At 46.7% G+C, this 20,928-nt stretch overlaps 1 protein-coding gene across 1 annotated transcript in view; it reads left to right on the forward strand.

Annotated features, from left to right (window-relative positions):
- Window positions 1–7,978, forward strand: part of FAM178B (family with sequence similarity 178 member B) — a 291,511-nt gene extending 283,533 nt beyond the window's left edge. The window contains exon 18 of the mRNA XM_087703499.1: window positions 7,596–7,978. The gene's annotated coding sequence lies outside the window, so the exon portion shown is untranslated. The remainder of the gene's footprint in view (window positions 1–7,595) is intronic.
- Window positions 7,979–20,928: the final 12,950 nt, after the last annotated feature.

Here is a 20,928-nt window from a genome sequence, read left to right on the forward strand (position 1 = left end):
AGGCCCCATTTCCAGACTTCCGGTACGTCCGGTAGACCCATTTTCCCCTCTCCCAGAGCCTCCGTGTGGTGTTATGACTCCTGGGAGGGGCATGGTGGGGTCAGCTGGTCCTTGTAACTACCGGTTCGACGAACCAGATTGAAATTAACATCCAGTTCGCCCAAACCGGTTCGAACCAGCTGAATCTCACCCCTGAGTTAGACCTACTCCCACACACACACACACACTCATATGCAGCTAAACATCCTTGGGGGGAGGGGATGCAAGTGGAACCTTGAAAAAAAATTCCTCCTGTCCACCAGTGGTGAAATTCAATGTTTTTACTACCGGTTCTGTGGGTGTGGCTTGGTGGGCGTGGCAGGGGAAGGATACTGCAAAATCTCCATTCCCTCCCCACTCTGGGGCCAGTCAGGGGTGGCATTTGCCGGTTCTCCCAACTACTCAAAATTTCCGCTACTGGTTCTCCAGAACCTGTCAGAACCTGTTGGATTTCACCCCTGCTGCACACCTTGCATTGCATGCAAAAAAAAAAAGGAAGGCGCAATGTTAGAGCCAGCCTGTTGTGCATTTGGGGGGAGGGAGGGCATAAAAGGCAGGAAAAAGGGAGGGAGAGAACCCCCCCCCAAGCACCAGGCTGAGGAAGGTCTCTTGCACAAGCTTCCTCCCCTCCGCTGCACGGGTGAACAAGTGTCCTAATCCGTGTGTGTGTGTGTGTGTGTCTGTGTGTGTGTGTGAACATTTGTGCTGGGTGCCATTTGGAATATATATTCTGCTCCAGGCAACGAATATTCTGATTCAGCCTTGGAACCGAGCACAGCCCTGGCAGCTGCAGTTCCAGTTTACAGCTGTCTTGTTGCTAATTGCACATTACACCCCACCCCCTCCCCAGCTGGTGGCAAAAAGCCCACCCTGCAGCACGTGGGACTGGGGAGGAGCGGAGCGGAGTGGAGCGGGCTGGCCCCGAGACCCTTGGCTGTGAGTCAGGCCAAAAAAGGCTTTGCTTGGATGCTGGGCCTCAGCAGCTGGCCAAGAAACAGAAGTGTGGGCCGATGTGTGCTGTTGTGCAGTGAGACACACCCCTGTGTACTTTCTGTTCCCGCTGCCATTTGCAAAAAGCTCCTGAAGCCAGGCTTCATCACTTCACCCCAAGAGGAAGCATTTGAAAGCCCCCCCCCCCCCCCACTTGCAACCAACTGGAACAAAATGGGTCCCAAAATGCGAGATTTGTTTTTATTTTCAGTTTTGGGGACGAGCTGAGGGGAATTGGTAGGTATTGAGGGCCTCAAACACAATCCTTTAGACCAGTGGTTCTCAACCAGTGGGTCGGGACCCCTTTGGGGGGTCGAACGACCCTTTCAAAGGGGTCGCCTAAGACCATGGTCTTAGGAACCGAGACATCAATTTTATGGTTGGAGATCACCACAACATGAGGAGCTATATAAAGGATCGCAGCATTGGGAAGGTTGAGAACCACTGCTTTAGACCAAGCAAGGGGTGGGGGACCATGGGACTTTTCTGACGTGTGAACTTCAACTCCCAGAATTCCTGAGCTGGCTTGAAGAATTCTGGGAGTTGAAGTCCACAAGTCAGAAAAGGCCCATGGTTTCCCACCCCTGCAGTATTCTTCAGCCTTGGCATCTTTAAGATGTGTAGACAACGCCTCCAGAATTCCTGAGCCAGGAATTTTTGTGACTGGTGGATTTCAACTCCCAGAATTCCTCAGCCAGCTCAGGAATTCTGGGAGCTGAGGTCCACCAGTCATAAGGATTCCCGGCTGAGGGATTCTGCGAGTTGAAGTACACAAGTCATAAAACCCTCTTTTATTTAGATGGCTGTGAATTATGGTCATTCACAGCCTGTAATGATTCGCAAACAGTCTGTGAAGATTCTGACAGATGTTTGCTCCTTGCAACGCTGCCAAAGACCTAATTGCCAATTAGTTTTGCAAGGCCAAATATAGCACAGAGTCAAACAGGACTTCTCAGAGCTTGAACCGACTAGATGAACTAATTGCTTCCTGCAAAGGCTCACGTCCGTTTGCACCAGCGGTGGGTTTCAAAATTTTTTGGAACCTCTTCTGTAGGTGTGGCCTGCTTTCCGGGTCCACTGGTGGAACCTCTTCTAACTGGTTCGGTAGATTTGACAAACCGGTTCTACCGAATAGGTGCGAACTGGTAGGAACCCACCTCTGGTTTGCACCTATTTTTTGTCTTATGGGAGGGGCCAATTATCTCCAAGTCTTACTCCTGAGTCATCTCTTTTTTCTTAATTGTTCTTGCCTCTCTGCACATGCACACACTGGGAACAGGCTCCCACTGTTCTTCTGCTTTGCTGATGTCAGACTCCGGAGGCTCCTGAGGCAGCACATAACAACCAGATGGCCCTGGCCCCCCTCTCTGTCTCCGACACAGAGCCCTCGTCCGAGCCTTCCCCAGACCCCAGAATGGCCCATGTTCCTCCCCAACCTCCTCACTGTCCGACTCTGCTGCCAGCTCCGCAGACCACACTAGCTACAGCATGTTCCTGGTCTGTGACTGAACCAGTGGGTTGAAAGAAAGAAGAAAGTAGGATGCAGTTGGATCTTAGGAACAATGTCCCACTGTTGGAAGATGGAACAAATGTGTGTGGAGGTGGCATTTATTTAATCCCCCCCCCCTTCCCTGAGAGACTGAGCGTTATCTGCACTAACTTTCAATATGGATTCCTGCTTCTGCCAAAAAGAAGAATTCCAACTCTTAATTATCATCCCCGATTCTACGGACCAGTGACATGAAATTTTTTTCCCAGAAGGTCTGGCCCCTATCATTCCCCCTCTCCCCCCGACCGTTTTAAAATGGGGCTGTCTTGAGAAACTATCGCGAAACCAGTGGAGTTGAATTCCTGGCCTGATTTAAAATTCTTCCTCCAGTTTTTTTTACGATGCCAAAAGATCAAATCAGGCAGCGTCCTGTAGGTAGGATTGATTGAGATGGCTTATGCCGATCCTAGTTTAGCCCCTGGCCTCTTGAATTTGGGGGATTTTATTTTATATTTTTAACATGGAAAAAAAATTGTCCTGGCTTCCAAACTTCTTAGCCTTGTTGCTTTGAGACAAACCCTCGCTTTGTTCTGACATTCAGCCTTCTCTTTGGGAGGTTTTGTAACCTATTTTTGCAGAGGTTAAAGCGGTGGAGAAATGCTGGAGTCAGATCAGTGGTGAAATTCCAAATTTTTTTACTACTGGTTCTATGGGCATGGCTCGGTGGGTGTGGCAGGGGAAGGATACTGCAAAATTCCCATTCCCACCCGGGGAGGGGGAGGGTGGGTGGGGCCAGCCAGTCTTCCAACTATTGGTTCTTCGAACCAGATTTGCCCAAACCAGTCTGAATCGCAGACTACAGGAACCATTTACACCACTCGGGTGACCCTGAGGACACAGGTAAACCTCCAAGTGGCCTCAAGGACCCTCTAGAAGGATGCAAATGACCAGCTGTCTGCAAGGAATATAAATCCTTCCATTCTTTGTTATGCAGTCAGAGCTGAAGAAGCTTCTTGGATGAGAAGGGAAATGTCTTCAAAAGACAAAAAACAAACAAACCCAGAAAGGCCAGTTGCCTCCTGAAAAAGCACCTTTGGGTCACCTCTGCATTTCTCTTCTGTATTCCTGTTGCGACTTGCTGCTTTGCAAATGATGCCGTAAAAGTTTTATCGTTTCCTCCTGTAGCTTTGCATTATTTGTGCTGCCAGCTGGTTGCTGGCCATAACTAAATTATAGCGATAATAACATCCTCCACCCCACCCCCTCCAAATAATTGGACTAATTTTTCCTGTTGGGGGAGGGGAGAAGAGGGCGCTTTTAGAGGTTTTCAGGACCACACTTGAAACTAGGAGCTTTTAACCCTTTGATCCACAGCCACAAACACACACAAAAAAAGGTCTGAAAATTATTTCCATATCCTCTCTGCTGAAATCACCGTATATCTGGCCACATCTCAATGCCTTTCATATTCAGGTCTCAGCTGGCCATAGAAACTCAAAGTGTGACTTTGCGCCCCCCCCCTCCCTCCTTCCCTCCCTCCCTCTCCCTGTCTCTATCCCTCTCTGTCTCTCCCTCTCTGTCTCTCTCCCCGTTCCCCTTCCTTCTCCCTCCCTCTCTCTTTCTCTCTCTCTCTCTGTCTCTCTCCCCCTTCCTTCTCCCTCCTTCTCTCCCTCCCCCCTCTCTCTTTGACCACATCCCATGGACACCCCTGAAGTTAGCACGCAAACCAAGATTTGGGTTGATGGCAGCTGTTGATAATGCAGGCTGTGAATTTCATGAGATCCCAGACGTGTAATGGCTCTTAAGAAAGGCTCCAGTGTAATCTGAAACCAGGCCAAAGAGGAGGAGGAGGAGGAGGAGGAGGAGAAAGAAGAAGAAGAAGAGGAGGAGGGAGGAGGAAGGAGGAGGAGACGTTTCGCTTCTCATCCAAGCAGCTTCATCAGTTCTGATGGTGGGGAGATGGAAGGATAGATACTGACAGTTGAGATTGGATGGTGGGAGTGGGTGGAAGGATGGGTTCTGATAGGATGGGGGAGGGGGAGATGGAAGGATCGTATTTCTTTCAAGTCATCTGGTTGTTAGCACTCCCCCTGAGAGCTCTTGAGGCCACTTGGGGGTTTATCTTGCCCTCATGGTCACCAGGGTCCAATTGGTTGAGGAACCTTCTTGAATTGGTGCAAGGGCTGCCTTGTAACCTGGAGATAGGTGGCATCGTATCCCTCCTCCTCTCAGGTGACCCTGAGGGCACAACCCTTCCACACACACCCCACCCGTCCTATCAGAATCTATCCTTCCATCCCCCTACCATCCACTCTCAACTGTCAGTACCTCTCCTTCCATCTCCCCACCTTCAGAACTGATGGAACTTCTTGGATGAGAAGCGAAACAAGGCAACACCTGGAAAATCCTATCCAGTTTTGGTCACCACATTACCAAAAAGATGTTGAGTTTGGGGGGAAAGTGCAGAGAAGAGCAACTAAGATGATTAAGAGCCTGGAGACTAAACCAATTGAAGAATGGTTGTGGGATTTGGGTTTGGTTAGTCTAGAGAAAAGAAGAACTAAGTGGGACATGATAGCAGTCTCCCAGTATTTGAGAGGCTGCCACAAAGAAGAGGGAGTCAAGCTATTCTCCAAAGCACCAGAAGGCAAGAATCAATGGATGGAAACTAATCAAAGAGAGAAGCAACCTGGAATTAAGGAGAAACTTCCTAACAGTGAGGACGATTAACCAGTGGAACAGCTTGCCTCCAGAAGTTGTAAATGCTCCAACACTGGAGGCTTTTTTTTTACTCCCCAAAGAGAGGCTCACCAATAGCTTTGGGCTAATAGATTTCGGGAAAGGATCCAGCCCCTGGGATCCGGTCTCGTTCCACCTTGCATCCAGTCTGTATTACCCCCTCCTGCCCTGCTGCCAGCCTTATCTGCCACCTGACCAAGAAGCTGAGCCGTCGCCAGCATTCTTGTACGCAAACATGATGGAAAACAGAAGGCCCCTCGGCTAACTCTATTACTCAGGAACTTACTCACCCCAGACAGAGTGTTCTGTGTGACCCGAAATCATGGAGAAGGGGGGGGGGGGAGGCAGGAGGAAATGACTTCATGGTGTGGCTCTAATCAAGGGAGCTCAGACCTGTGACTGCCCCATTCATCAGGAGCCGGGGTGGGTGGGTGTATTGTCATTGGTCTCCTGTCTGGGTGCCTTTGGCCGGATAAGCTGAGAACGGAAAGAATCGGAAGGGCGTTGATAGGCGAAGGCGTGGCACAGGTGTTTCCTAGAATCCATGTTGCTCCTATGCCAGGGGTGTCAAACTCAAGGCCCGCGGGCCACCCTGGAAATAGCACTGGCCCCTGGTACTTCTGCCAGTGAAAAGGGAGCTCGGGAGGATTGGCTCTGCCCACCCTGCCCACGCCTACTCAGCCCCCCCCCCCGAAGTCAAACACAACCCTGATGCGGCCCTCAATGAAATTGAGTTTGATACCCCCTGTCCTATGCCATTCCTTCAGTTGCCCTCGGCCCTGTTTTCCTGGCACGGTTTTCCAGAAGACGGAAGGGGGTGTTCCTTCGAAAATGACCCAATTTCGGTTCCTGGTAACTAGTCTTGGGCCGGAGTTGCCAACGGAAAAGGGTCTTTGCTGGGTGAGCTCAAAACTTTGGAGGTTTTGCGGGTGTCTCGTGCCCAGGAGACCCCCCCACACCCCATTTTTCCGTAGCCAGAAAGAAGATTGGCCAGAGATGTTCTGCTGATTCCAACAGATTTCCCCTTCCTCAATTTTAGATTGGGGGGGAGACATTAAAGTGAAAAAAGCTGTGAGAACAGTCACTCCAGATTCTTTTCCCCAAAATGATCCAATTTTGCAGGTCCCTGCCATATTTCCCAAAATAATATGACCCCCAAAATAAGCGCTTGGACTTATTTGGGGGGGGGTTCTTATTATTTTTGAGGTGCAGGAGGCGGAAGGCGTGGTCACCTCATGGCTGCTGCTGTGTTGCAATATTTGTGGGGGGGTATTTTAGCGCATGCACTCAAAAGCCCCCCCTCCCCCAATTGGGCTTATTATCCAGGGAGGTCTTATTTTGGGGGAAATAGAATATCAACATCCCACACCCACCAGTCAACTCCCGTGCATCCCAGTAGTGGGCTCTGGTTTTTTTCACCAGGCCTTGCCCCTTGCATTCTCTTCCTCTGCCATGTGCTTTCCCAGCACCAATGGTGTCAAGCCATTCAGTGGATGCGCAGACTATATGTTCCGTCTCTCAAAATAGGCGACCCGCCAGGCGTCCCTGCGTGGGAGTTCTTGCCATCTGTCCTGGAAAGGAATCTCTGCTTTTTCACTTCCCAGGATGTGCTGGCAGTTGCTGAGAGGAAGGGGGGGAAGAAAGTCACTCTGCACGCGCTCAGGGGAGTTGTCGCTGTTTGTGCCAGCAAGATGTCACTCTCCCCCCCCGCCCCTGTGTGTCTGTTGGCAGGGAGGGCTGGTAAGGTGCGCAGGTGTGGCATTGCCAACTCAGTGGAAAGAGAAGGGGTTTTGCCTTATTTTGCACCTCCCCTGGCCAAGTCACCTCAGATTTATTCCTTTTGGGTTTTTTTTTATAAAAAAAGTTTTTTATTTTTGTTTCTCATACATACATTCACAAATATAAATTCTCATAGATATTTTCAGTATTATGAGTTATCTTTTATCATTTATAATTCAATTCTTCCCCTAAAAATGTAAGTCTAATCGAGATTGCTTTCCTGCCATCCCATGTATCCATCTTATTTTACTTTATTTCTTCTTCCCTCTCCTTTTCTCCTATCCTCCTTTCTTCTTTCCTTTTCTCCTACTCTCCCGTCTTCTCTCCTTCTTTCCTTTTCTTTTTCTCCCCCCTTCTTCTCTCCTTTCTTCTTTCCTCCTCTCCTTTTTCTTTTCTTCCCTTTCCTCTCCCCCACTTCTCCCCTCTTCCTCCCCTTCCTGACCTCTCTCCTACTCTTACCACTCCTCCCTTTCTTCCTCTCCTTTACTCTTTCTTCTTTCGCTCTCAGATTTATTCCTAAAGTTGTTTTTTTTATCCCTGGCCTTTCTTCCTCTTTTAGACCAAGATTGATGTGCTATAATGAGACATCCCTGGGAATGAAAGATCTTCTGGCAGAAGGTACAGCATCACAGAACTCGGAAAAGGATGGGGGGGATGAAGTGGGGACCATCCAGCCCCCCCCCCATCCCACCCTACAGCTACCAACCACAACTGAGTTCTTTCATTCCCCCCCCCCTCCTTCCTCATAAACTTCCTCAGCCTTTCCTCCATGTGTCTCTTATAAGGCACATCATTTCTCCCAGGGCTAAGCCCACCCTGTTTACTGTTTACTGTTTTCTTTACACCCTCTTGTGCCTTTAAGGACCACCTGTTTTCAAAACAGGAAACCCACGGAAGGAATAACAACCCCTCTTCCGCCCAAGGAGAGGTTAAAATAAAATGTCATGTTTGATGGATGAGTTTTCTCTCTTCCTGGCTATTTTCTGGCGCTGTTCTTCAGAATCTATGGTGGTCTTTCATGGATGTAGGATTCCCAGTAGGTGCGGAAGGGAGATGCTAGTTGCAACATCTTCTCAGATTGGTCCTCCATGGAGAAAATTGCCAGGAAAAATCAAAGTACAGGAAGTTAAGGGCATAGAAGAGCAACCAAGATGATGGAGGTTAAAATGTATGAAGAACGGTTGCAGAAACTGGGCATGGCTAGTCTAGTGAAGAGAAGGACCAGGGGAGACATAATAGCATCTTCTGATATTTGATGAGCTGCCATAGCGAGGAGGGGCTCAAACTATTTTCCAAAGTCTTAAAGCCTTAGTAAGACCACACCTAGAGTACTGCATCCAGTTTTGGTCACCACGCTATAAAAAAAGATGTTGAGACTCTAAAAAGAGTGCAGAGAAGAGCAACCAGGATGATGAGGGGGCTGGAGGCTAAAGCATAGGATGAACAGTTGCAGGAACTGAGCATACCTGGTCTAGTGAAGAGAAGGACCAGGCGAGACATGAGAGTAATCTTCCAATATTCCACAGAGAGGAGGGGGACAAACTATTTTCCAAAGCACCCAAAGGCCAGACAAGGAACAATGGATGGAAACTGAACAAGGGGAAATTCAACCTGGAAATAAGGGGGAATTTTCTGACAGAACAATCAACCCATGGAACAGAAGTTGCCTTCGGAAGTTGTTGGAGCTTCAGCACTGGAAGCTTTCAAGAAGAGACTGAACTGCCATCTGTCAGAAATGGTGCAGGGTCTCCTGCTTGTGCAGGGGGTTGGACTAGATGACCTACAAGAACCCTTCCAACTCTGTAGATCTAATCTAATCTTAATGACCATCAATTGACCTGGATTGCACTCGTAAAATGGCTCATTTTATGACCTTTTATTTGCAATGGTTGTTAAATAATGCTGCAGTTGTTTAGTGAATGCCATTGGTCAATAACTGGACCTGTTTTTAGCCAATGGGCATTTTTTTTTGCCACAAACCAGAAAGCAAAGGCTGTTTTTCAACAACAATAATAATGGAAAATAATGTGCCCTGGATGCTACAAGCTGCCATAAATGATTGCCAAGCACCAAAAACACAATCACATGACGCTGGGGGAGGGTGACCGTCAGAACTTTGAATCCAAGTGATAAGTAGCTCTGGGTGGCCCAGGGTAACTACGAATAGTCACTAAGCGACCAATCGAAAATCATGCCCCTACAGGTAGCCCTCAACTTATGAACGCAATTGAGCCTGACATTTCTGTTGCTAAGTGAAACATTTTGTTAAGTGATTTTGCCCCCATTTTACAACTTGTGTGGGCATCACACATACACACACACACACAAACACACACTGGCTGTGGTCTTTCGCATCCTGGCATAAATCCAGACCTGAAAACTCGACTGGCTGCGCAGAGAGACTGTAAGTGTCCTATAGAAAGTTAGCACTTACCCCTCTCCTAGAAGGATGAAATATTCTAGGAAATATTAAAAAGGCTGAATATTATATTTCCCTGGATAAGAAATGGAGAAACACTTGTTTTTAGAGGCAGGAAGCAGACTCACACTTAATAGCTCCCACCCTCCTCAATACCCACAGCAGATGTCAACACTTAAGAGATAAAGAGATAGCTAGGTCTATTCATAGGAAAATGCCCTCAGCCAAGATCCTGCAAAGGATTAGTCCTCAGCCACAATAGGAATAGGAATTGCCCAAAGCCCTTTCATGACATCATCACCCAGCAAGATTCAACCAAGTTTGGGATTGTAGACACTACAGAGTTGCCCCTGCATAGGGAGTCTGACAACCAATCAGAATACATTTCTTACACAGGGACAGGAAGCTCCAAGGGAGACCCCAAGAGAAGATATAAATCTCTCCCTCTTTCTCTCCCACCTGGGTGCTTTTTCTTTGCCCAGGACCAAAAAACTACAGTAGAGTAGAGTAGAATAGAATGGAATAATAGAACAGAACACAATTCTTTATTGGCCAAGTGTGATTGGACACACAAGAAATTTGTCTTTGGTGCAGATGCTCTCAGGGTACATAAAAAGACAAGGTACATTCGTCAAGAATCATAAGGTACAATGATAGTCATAGGGTACAAATAAGCAATCAGGAAACAATCAAAATCAATATAAATCGTAAGGATACAAGCAACAAAGTTACAGTCCCGCAGTCATAGATGGAAGGAGATGGGTGATAGGAACGATGAGAAACCATCTTTTAAACCATCTTTCCAATCAGCCTTCATGTTTCCAGTGTCTTTCTCGCCACTTGGAACTGAACCCAGATGGACATCTCTTCCACAGCCCAAAGCTAAGACCCTGATGGTTTAGATGCTCCGAAGAAACTCAGCCGCTTACGTAAGAAGATAACAGCCGCCGCCTCCATTTCCTCTCTGGGATGATAGTTGCCAGGAGGGATTTGCTATTCTGTTTGGGCTGTTTACAGAAAAGACACACACACACACACTCAGCTAACATTCAAGATAGCAGTCCTCTCTTTGTGCACGCGCACACACATGGCCTGGCTTCCACTCTTCCAAATTCAGTAAAAGGAGGAGCCAGATTGTTGGGGGCAAGGGGCTGACTCTGTAAATGGCTTAGAGAGTGATAAAGTGGTATATAAATCCAAGTGCTGTTTGCTCTTTTCCTTCCTCCTCCCCTCCGTCTCAGTGGTTAGAATGCAGCATTGCAGGCTGACTCTGCCCACTGGCAGGAGTTCGATCCTAACGGGCTCAAGCTTGACTCAGCCTTCCATCCTTCCAAGGTGGGTCAAATGAGGACCTGGATTATTGGGGGCAAGAGGCTGATTGTAAACCGCTTAGAGCAGGGGTCTCCAAACCCCTGTTTGCGGTCCGGCATCGGGCCACAGCATGCCAGAAACCGGCAAGGCCCCATCTGTGGGATACAGGCAGCATGCAAAACCACACCCACTCTGGGTCCACAGAAAACCACTTTCCACGGAACTGGTCCCCTGGTCCCCCAAAGGTCAGAAACCCCCTTGGCTTAGAGTATGCTATAAAACACTATGAAAGTGGTATATAAGTCTGGAATTGTCTCATTTGGGGTAGCATGTTATGCAAATACCATCACCAAGATTTAGCCACAAACCACACACAGTGGCTTTTCCAGGGCTCTGCAAATGTGGTTATCCAGGAGAAGCCACGAACGACACAATGCGACATATCGGGATTGCCCCCAACTGCCTGTGACATCATCGTGGCTTCTCCCCAATGCCCCCGGGATCTCCCACCTGCTTCCTCCAAGGCCTAAGGTGATAGATAGGAAAGCACCTTTCATTTGTGGCGGACTAAGCCGCAGGTGGCGGTACATAAAAAATGCAAGCGCTCATAAAAGCCAGTGAAACGGCAGCCCCGTAATTGAAACCCCACCATAAATGGGCCAGAAGTAAAGCCCCTCTTATTTTCTTTGTGGCACGAGAAAACCGCGGTCCACTAAAGCGCGCCCGATTAAAGCGCGTCGCTGATGTCATCAGCAGCGCGACAACAGCGACCGCGGAGAAAAAAGGGCGCTTTAAAAAGCGCTTTGAAAGCAAGCCGATTCACGTTAAGGTAAGGGTTAGGGTTAGGGTTAGGGTTAGGTTAAGCGTTAGGGTTAGGTTTAGGGTTAGGTTAAGCGTTAGGGTTAGGGTTAGGGTTAGGTTAAGCGTTAGGGTTAGGTTTAGGGTTAGGTTAAGCGTTAGGGTTAGGTTTAGGGTTAGGTTAAGGGTTAGTGTTAGGTTTAGCGTTAGGTTAAGGGTTAGGGTTAGGTTAAGGGTTAGGGTTAGGTTTAGGGTTAGGTTTCGGGGGGTTAGGGTTAGGTTTAGGGGTTAATTTTAGCTTTAGCGCTCAGCGTGCTTTTTTCGTCGTGCTGTGATGACGTCAGGTACGCGGTTTCATCGAGCGCACTTTAGTCGACCGCAGTTTTGTGGTGGAACCATTTTCTTTTGGTCACCACAATGTTTAAAAAGATGCTGAGACTCAAGAAAGAGTGCAGAGAAGAGCAACTGAGATGATTAGGGGACTGGAGGCTAAAAGAAGAGCAGGAACTGGGTATGTCTAGTTTAATGAAAAGAAGGACCAGGGGAGACGTGATAGCAGTCTTTCAATATCTCAGGGGGTGCCCCAAAAAAGGTTGCATTTTTTACCTGCTTTCAACTGCTAGGTTGGCAGAAGCTGGGACAAGTAACGGGAGTTCACTCTGTTATGTGGTGCTAGGGATTTGAACCGCCAACCTTTCAGATTGACAAGCTCAGCGCCTTAGCCACTGAGCCACCATACCTCACCACAAATAATAATTAAACATTACACTCTTTAATATTTTGGTTTGCAGATGTTTCATTTCCAAACATCAACGGGGCTGATAATGTTATCTAGTTTGGTAACAAAACGTCTACAAGAAAAACCTTGTAAGGGTACTACAGACTCCACAATTCAACTCTGAGCTATAAATATTCCCTTCCATCAGTATTAATAGATAAACCCTGGGTGAATGTGGGGTGTGGCTACCTCTTACTTCTTTCCCCATCCACCTTGGGACTACCTCAAATTAACACTGAGCAGATTTCCACTATCTCAGGGGCTGCCCCAAAGAAGAGGGAGTCAAGCTATTCTCCAAAGCACCTGAGGGTAGGACAAGAAGCAATGGGTGGAAACTAATCAAGGAGAGAAGCAACTTAAAACTGGGGAGAAACTTCCTGGCAGTTAGAACAATGAATCAGTGGAACAGAAGTTGCCTCCAGAGGTTGTAAATCCCCCAAAACTGGAAGTCTTTAAGAAGAGACTGGACAACCATTTGTCTGAAACGGTGCAGGGTTTCCTGCCTGAGCAGGGGGTTGGACTAGAAGACCTCCAGGGTCTCTTTCAACTGTTATTCTATTCTTATTCATGGTTTGGCTCATTTTTTTAAAAAAGCACTTTACACCCGTTTACTCAGTAGTAGCTGCCCCCGAGCTGGGTTTGCACCTCGACCTAGATTTTGGGGGGGAAGCGGGGGGGGGGGGAAAGAAAATTGCAAACCCCCCCGGGCTCGTCATTTAGGCGCCGATGCAGCGAAAGGTTTAACGGGCTGCTGCCGCCCGCCTCTAGTTTTGGCCGCGCGAGTGGTAATTAAAGCGGCTGCGGATGATGGAGCTGCCGGCGCCAGGCAGAGGAGTGGGACCCCGAGGCTGGAGGTAGGGTGGGGGGCAGGGAAGGGGGTGGAATTTTGCTCCCTGGGCTGCGAAGTGCAAAGCAAAGGTGAAGTGGGGCGGGGGGGGGGATACAACACGCGGGCAAGAGAGAATGAGAATGTCTGAATGGAGCCCCTTGGACCAGCGCAGTCTACTCCTGAATCCCCAAAGCCGGGCTACAGGCAGCCTCATTGTGAATAGAGCCCCTTGGATCAGCACAGTCTATCCCTGCTGTTGACGTCCACAAATCTTAAAGTTCCCTGGTCTATAACAACTAAAAGATATACAATATATTCCAATTGTGCCTTTATCCCCTCCAAAACAACCAATATTCTTGAGTAAGTTTATTCCCTTGGCCTTCCACCAACACTGACTTTATAAAAAACCCTCCCCCCCATATTTCATTATAATTATTTTCTTGTATCATCCCTTTTTAAAATTTAATTTCTGCTGTTAATTGATCATTTGTTGCCGTACTCCAAATTTCATTCTACCGCTCATTTCTTGGAATATCCCAAGTCCAACTATCACTTTAAGAACCTGTAGACTTCAACTCCCAGAATTCCCCAGCCAATTTTAAGCACCTGGCTGGGATGATTTGATCAGGTGATTTGGCTGATTGGTGCAGGAATTGCATCTTCTCCAGGCCCCAGCTTCTCTTCTCTTGTAAACCTGGATTGGAATTGGTATATGAAGCCGATGCTGTCATTGCTGCCAATCACAGAAGTCTACCCTGTTCAGAAGTGGGCAGAAATAATCCGGCAGTTAAAGAAAAGTTTTTGGTTTTTTTGGAAAAACCTGGAAAATCCAGGGTGGAGCAAGATGTGTGTCACATAGGTAAGAATAATATCCCCCCTTTGTTATGAATGCTTGATAGCAAAATTAAGCTTTTTTAAAATAAAAAATTGCTATTTAAAACCACAGCCAGTTTTGGCTGCTGTAGTGATACCGACTGGGTCAAGGTAATTCTATTTTATTTATTGAAAATCTGGGGTGATTGTGGATTTGTTGATTGGCCAAAAGTTACAATGAAATATGTTTTTTAATTTCAAAGTGCAAATCCAAGCGTGTCTCAATTCACTTAACAACCGAAGCAAGAAAGGTCTCACTTAACAACAGAAATGTGGGGCTCAGGTGGTTATAGGTCAAGGACCACCTCTACCAATAAGGTACATGTAGTATGGCTGTAGTATTGTCTCTTAGCTTTCTTATCTTCTTTACTCCCCCTCCCTTATTGGTGCAGGTGGTTCTCGACTTATGACCACAAGTCGAGCCCAAAATTTCCATTGTTAATTGAGACATTAAGTGAGTTTTGCTCCATTTTATGACCTTTCTTGCCTCAGCCGCTAAGCGGATCACTGCAGTTGATAAGTTAGTAACATGATTGTTAATCTGGTTTCCCCTTTGACTTTGCTTGTCAAGAAGGTCACAAGAGGGGATCACATGACCCACACCCACCCACCCCCCAGGACCCTGCTACCATCATAAATGTCAGTCAGTTTGCCAAGCATCTGAATTCTTGGGACACAGTGATGGTCGTAAGTACGAACCAGTGGCCCAGTATGTGAATTTTGATCACACGATCATGGGGACGCTGCAAAAGGTGGTACATGTGAAAAATGGTCGTAAGTCACTGTTTCCAGGGCTGTTGTAACTTTGAATCATCACTAAATGAACTGTTGTAAGTGAAGAACTAAGTGCATTATGGCAATGATGATTATGTTGCATTGCATGTACACTCAGAGCTCCTGCATGGGAGATATATTCCTTATGTGTCTATAATTCACAGTTGGCCAGTAACATTTTCTAGTCTACTTTCTGCTACAAACCCTTAGTTAACCATGATTGTTCTGTCCAAGCCAAGGGACCTCACAGTTTGCCATCCAGAGAGACTTCTGTCCAGGGTGGATAAAAATTGATAGTTTTTTAAAATAAAATAAAAAATCGGATTAAAAAAAAATAAATTAGATTTTTTAAAATTTAAATCTGATTTTTTTATTGTTATCAAATTTATTTTAATCAAATGCTTTGGGAGTAAAAGATCTATCTAAAGATAGTTTTTTTATTTAAGATACATTAATAATTTAGTTTATTCAGCATGAAATTGAGAGTTGTTTAGCATGAGGCTGTGCATTCTGCAATATTGGTGTCAACAGTGGGTCAGAGGAGGAGCTGCTGCGGGACAGAGATGACAGCTGCTCTTTAAAAATTATGATTTAAATCTAGCCTTTTTTATTAGTCATTGAAAATCATGATTTAAATCATGATTTAAATCAACTTGATTTAAATCAACTCCACCCTGCTTCTGCCCCATAATTATGCCTCTTTTGCACCTTCCGTAGATATTCCAGGAACAGTTCAAAAGAAATGGGTTTTGAAAGCCAAATCTGGCCTTAGGTTCTATCTCAGTTTACCTTCCCCAGTACAGAAACAGAATTGGAAGGGACCTTGGAGGTCATCTAGTCCAGCCCTCTGCTCACACAGGAGACCTGCACTAACCGCCGAACTGCCGACCTTTCTGATCGACAAGCAGAGTGTCTTAGCCACTGAGCCACCTAGTCACATAAGCAACGGAATCGGAAAATCATTTAAAAGCAATTTATCTGCGTACCCTGATTAAGTGGGATCTCTGGGTGAAAAAGGAGAGGGAGAACTCCAAGCCCCATGTTCCACTCCTGTTTAAAGTTCACACCACAAAGAACATACGAGAGGAAAAGTTGATTGGACGGGGTAAAAAGCAACCCCTCCCTTTGCATAGGCCTGGGATGGCAAACCTATGGCACATGTGCCACCTGTGGCATGCAGAGCCCTATATGAGCACGCAAGCCATCTCCCCAACTCAGCTCCACCACGCGTGCAGCATGCCTCCTGCCGGCCAGCTGATTTTCAGGTCTCTGCTGTACATACATGTGGGATGGGGCGCATGCATGGGGGATGGGCATGCGCATGTGAGTTTTATGCTCCCAGGAGTCTTCAGGGAGGCCTAGACCCAAAATGAGGCATTGGGAGAGGGTCATGTGCGCATATGTGGGGGGCGTCCCCAAGCATATGCGCGGGACACATGGGTTTTGTGTCACGCAGCACATTGCATGATTTCAGCACACGACAACAAAAAGGTTAGCCATCACTGCCCTAGGTCAGGAGTTGGCAAACGTAAACACTCAGAGCCATTTGGACCCGTTTCCCACAGAAAATAAAACACTGGGAGCCACAAAGGTCCTAACTTGAAGCCCCCTGTTCAGTTCTGGAGGTGACCGGAAGTTCAGTTCCCCCACCATAGTGTCTCTTCCAGATGTGGCGTACTTTTTCCTCTACCTGTCATAACCGAAAGCTCTATCAATTGTGGAGACAACTGGAAAACCCTCCCCTTGCCATAGAGTCTTCTCCTGGCGCACTGTGCTACTCTCCCCCCGCCACCACCACCAGAAGCTCCTCTCAAAATTGTGGCGCCGACCAGTGACAGAGCCGCAACAGGGGGAGGAAAGAGCCACATGCGGCTCCAGAGCCACACTTTGCTGATCCCTAGCATAGGCAATCAGTTAGAGGCAGGCAAAGGACATGTTACATATTTGCATCCCATAATATCACACGGTTTCATTAAAACAAGGTCTGATATCCGAAGGGGCATAATTGTAAGGGAAAAGGTCGTTTGCGTTCCCAGAAGAGATAAACCAGACTCCAATTTGTACTAGCAAACTTTTTTCTTATCTTGGAGCTCGGCTTGTTTATCACTTTAGGAATGTTAAACGCTAACAAACCTGAACATTATTTAAAAAGGGAGAAAGTAAATCGAATGAAAATACAAAGTATCTACGTTAGTTAACTAATGACAAGACCCATGTTATTTGCCCCTCAGAGGCAATTCAGGACTTTATGTTTTTTTCTTTGGTTTTTATACTTTATTTATACTCCGCAAGGAGCATCAATCCTTCCATTCCCCACCATCCCGTCAGAGCTGAAGAAGCTTCTTGGATGAGAAGTAAAATGTCTTCAAAAGAAAAGAAAAAAAAAACAGAAAGTCCAGTTGCCTCTTGGAAAAAAGAAAAAAAAAACACCTTTTTTGAGTACTGCAGGTTGACTTCTAACCATTTGTGACCAATTTGAAGCTTCAACAGCACTGGAAAAGTGACTTAAGGACTGGTCCTCGCACTTACAACTGTTTTTCACAGTTACAACCTTTCTTTGCAGCACGCCCACGATCACGTGATCAAAACCCAGGTGTTTGCCAACTGGCATGTGTTTAGGGTCATGTGAGTCCGCTTAGGGCAAAGCAGAGTCAAGGGGGTGGGGACTTACCTATAGGCCTTTTAGACATAAGTAGTAGAGCAGAGGTGTCAAACTGGATTTCATTGAGAGCCGCATCAAGGTTGTATTTGACCTTGGGGTGGGCGTGGCCAGGGTGGGTGTGGTCAACTCGACATCACTCATGTTGGGGGCACCTGTGGTGGCCAAGTGCTAAGGCAGCCTCAGACCCTCCCTCACTCTCATTATAATCCTCCTTCCTTCTTTCCTTCCTTCCTTCCTTCCTTTTTCCTTTCTTCTTTTTCCTTCCCTCTTCATTCTCCTTTCTTCTTCCTTCTCCTCCTTTTTCCTTCCTTGCTCTCCTCCCACCTTCCCTTCCTTTTCTTTGTCTTTCATTTTCCTCTTTCTCCTTTCCTGACCCTTCTTACACGCCCAAATGCAAAAGGGGAAACATTGTTCCTTTTGTTTTGTTTTTAGTTTGTTTTGATAGCCCACTCCCTGCACCCTGTTTTTGGCTGCGACAGCCTCCTGCAGCCCTCTGCCCACGAAAATGGGATGCTATGCACACACTCACACACACCCAAGCTCCATTTTCGCTGGCAGAGGGCTGCAGGTGGCCATCGCAGCTGAAAATGGGGCCCCGGAAGGCCATGCATGACCCCCCCAAGCTCCATTTTTGCTGGTAGAGGTACCGCGGGCCGGTCCTTTGCTGTTTCCAGGCTGGCCCCAGTGGGTCAGATCTAAGCACCCCACGGGCCTTGAGTTTGACACCCCTGTAGTCACACGTTTCTGGCTGTGTGTAGCTGCTGCTTTGTTTTGGATTGAATGCTCTGGTTGTATTTTGTGTCTTGTCATTCCTTTATTTATTTGTCACTGCACAGAGAATTTATGGTCAGTGGGCAGTATGCAAAAAAACTCCTAGCAGAAACAGGAGTTTATTGTGCAACATGGGAGGGGGAGGAAAAAGACAGAGTGCTTTTAAACAGGTAGACCCAGCCAATCCTCCTGCCTGCCGTGCTCTGTTTTTGGAATCCAACCTGAAACATTATATACGAATCTCACCGTTATGATCACTATAATTTCTCCTGCCAGATAGTCCTTCTGTCAAAACGACTCTTGCAGTTAAAATCCAGTTACTTAAACACTTCCATCATAGGCTTTAATGCAAACGGGGAAGATTAATGAAAGGTTTAGACATTTCTCCTTACCTTTTTTCATGCTTATCTTTCGGTGTTTGCTCGGTGATTATTCCAATCCTCATTAAATCATTATCGCTGTTGCGAAAGTGGGGCAGTCATTATTCAAAAATTAGTTATTTGCTCTTGGAATAAGAATTATGATCCTGGTAATAACTTTGGCGGGGAAGGCATCAAGAGACACTGAGGCATCTTGTTTTTAGGGGGCCTTAGAGGTTTATTGTTCCAAATCAAGTCCCGTTGGTGGCTGCTCCCTTTGCTTCCTTTTAAAAATATATATGACATTCTGTCCTGGCTTGACGGTCTCTGGAGTGAGCAGAGGAAGTATGTGCCAGCCTTCAAGGTTGACCAAGCTCCAGATTATTAAAACAAGCGAGATAAGCTATTGTAACAGAATTCTGACTGCATTTTCTCTTTCCCTCCTCTCTTATACCCCAGGGAGTTGGGAAAGAGTCAGTCAGAGTCTCATTTCTAATGCTGTCCCTGTTTCTTGGGCTCTGGGCATGTTGAACACTTTTTCCAAGGTCAGCTCCGTGGCTCACTACCCCATGAGAGGCTGAGTTATCTGTATGGAGGACACTTGGTTGGTGAAATCCCGAAATGGACAACACTCCCTTGCAATTAGTATCACGTATCTGCAAAGTAGACCCGGCTACAGAATGGGGGTTAAAGCAGGAGTGCCCAATCGTGGCGACTTTAAGGCTTGCAGACTTTAACTCCCAGAATTCCCCAGCCAGTTTATTTTATTTTATTTATTTTGTCAGACATACACGAGAGAACAGGTATAAACATGGACATGAACAAAGGAAATGAGTACAAATAGATGGGGACAGTAGGACAGGGGCGGTAAGCACACTGGTGCGCTTATGCACGCCCCCTTTACGGACCTCTTAGGAATGGGGTAAGGCAGTGTTTCCCAAACTTTTGACATATGTGTACCCCTTCTATAATTTTCGTAACGCTGAGTACCCCTCATAAAAAACATATGCTTTAATAAAAATCAAAATATTTTTATTTTTTATTTTTTTGGTACAAACGCAAAATAAACGAAAGTTATATTATAAAGAACATTTATTTGATTCAATGAGAAGGATGAAATTGTTTATGTTGAGATGACAGATCATCATAATTTGGTTCCCTGGTTGTTAATTTTAATCTGAGATGCGGTTCCACGTCCAATAGTCTGTTCCTTTTTTTCGACTTAATGTCTACAAATGCAGAAAAAGCAACTTCGCATAAATATGAAGTACCCCCACCAAACTCTTCCCGTACCCCTGGGGGTACGCGTACCACACTTTGGGAAACACTGGGGTAAGGTCCACAGCAGACAGTTTAAGGTTGAAGCTGTGGGGGTTTGAGGATGTAACAACGGAGTCAGGTAGAGCATTCCAGGCATTGACCACTCTGTTGCTGAAGTCATATTTTCTACAATCAAGTTTGGAATGGTTTACTTTGAGTTTGTATCTAGTGTATTATTGAGGTTGAAGCTGAAGTAGTCATTGACAGGTGGGACATTGTAGCAAACAATTTTGTGTACAACACAGGCGGTGTAGCTCTAGCTTGTCCAAACCCAAAATTTCAGGCCTGGTGGCATAAGGGATTCTGTTGTGAGCAGAAGAGTGGAGGACTCTTCTCGTGAAATGCCTCTAGACTCTCTCAATTGTATTAATGTGGATTCCAAGCAGACAAGCTGTATTCAAGGATTGGTCTGGCAAAGGTTTTGTATGCCCTAGTTTGCAGTACAATGTTAACAGAGAAGAAGCTTCACAAAATTAGGTTAACAACTCTTGATATCCCTTTAACTGGGGTTAAAGCAGGGATGCCCAACCTTGGTGACTTTAAGACTTGTGGGAAAGAAAAGGAAATGTTGTGGCTCACCAGTTTTCAGAGGAGCTGGCAGCAGATTCGGACAGTGAGGAGATTGGGGAAGAACCTGGGCCAGTCCTGGAGTCTATGGAATACTCTGATGAGGGCTCTGTGTTGGAGGCAAAGAGGGGGCCAGGGCCATATGCCATTTGCCAGCTGCCTTCGAAGTCAGACATCAGTGAGGCAGACGAACAGCTGGAGCCTGTTCCCAGTGTGCGCATGCGCCGAGTGGCCAAACGAAGGGAAGAGCTAAAGAACAGGGGTTGACTTGGGAGTAAGGCCACAGATGGATGATGAATGGCCTCTCCCAGAGGAAATATAAGAGGAGCAAAAGGGGAGTGGCATTTGCAGGAGTCCATTAGTTGGTGATCTCCGAGACTCCTTCCCAAGTTTTGCAGAGTTTGGCCTGGAAGCTCTCCAAGCCAGATAAG

The sequence above is a fragment of the Thamnophis sirtalis genome, unplaced genomic scaffold (assembly GCF_051295495.1).
Source record: "Thamnophis sirtalis isolate CommonGarterSnake01/CBP01778 unplaced genomic scaffold, rThaSir2_p1.2 scaffold_2, whole genome shotgun sequence".
In the NCBI taxonomy this organism is placed as follows: domain Eukaryota; kingdom Metazoa; phylum Chordata; class Lepidosauria; order Squamata; family Natricidae; genus Thamnophis; species Thamnophis sirtalis.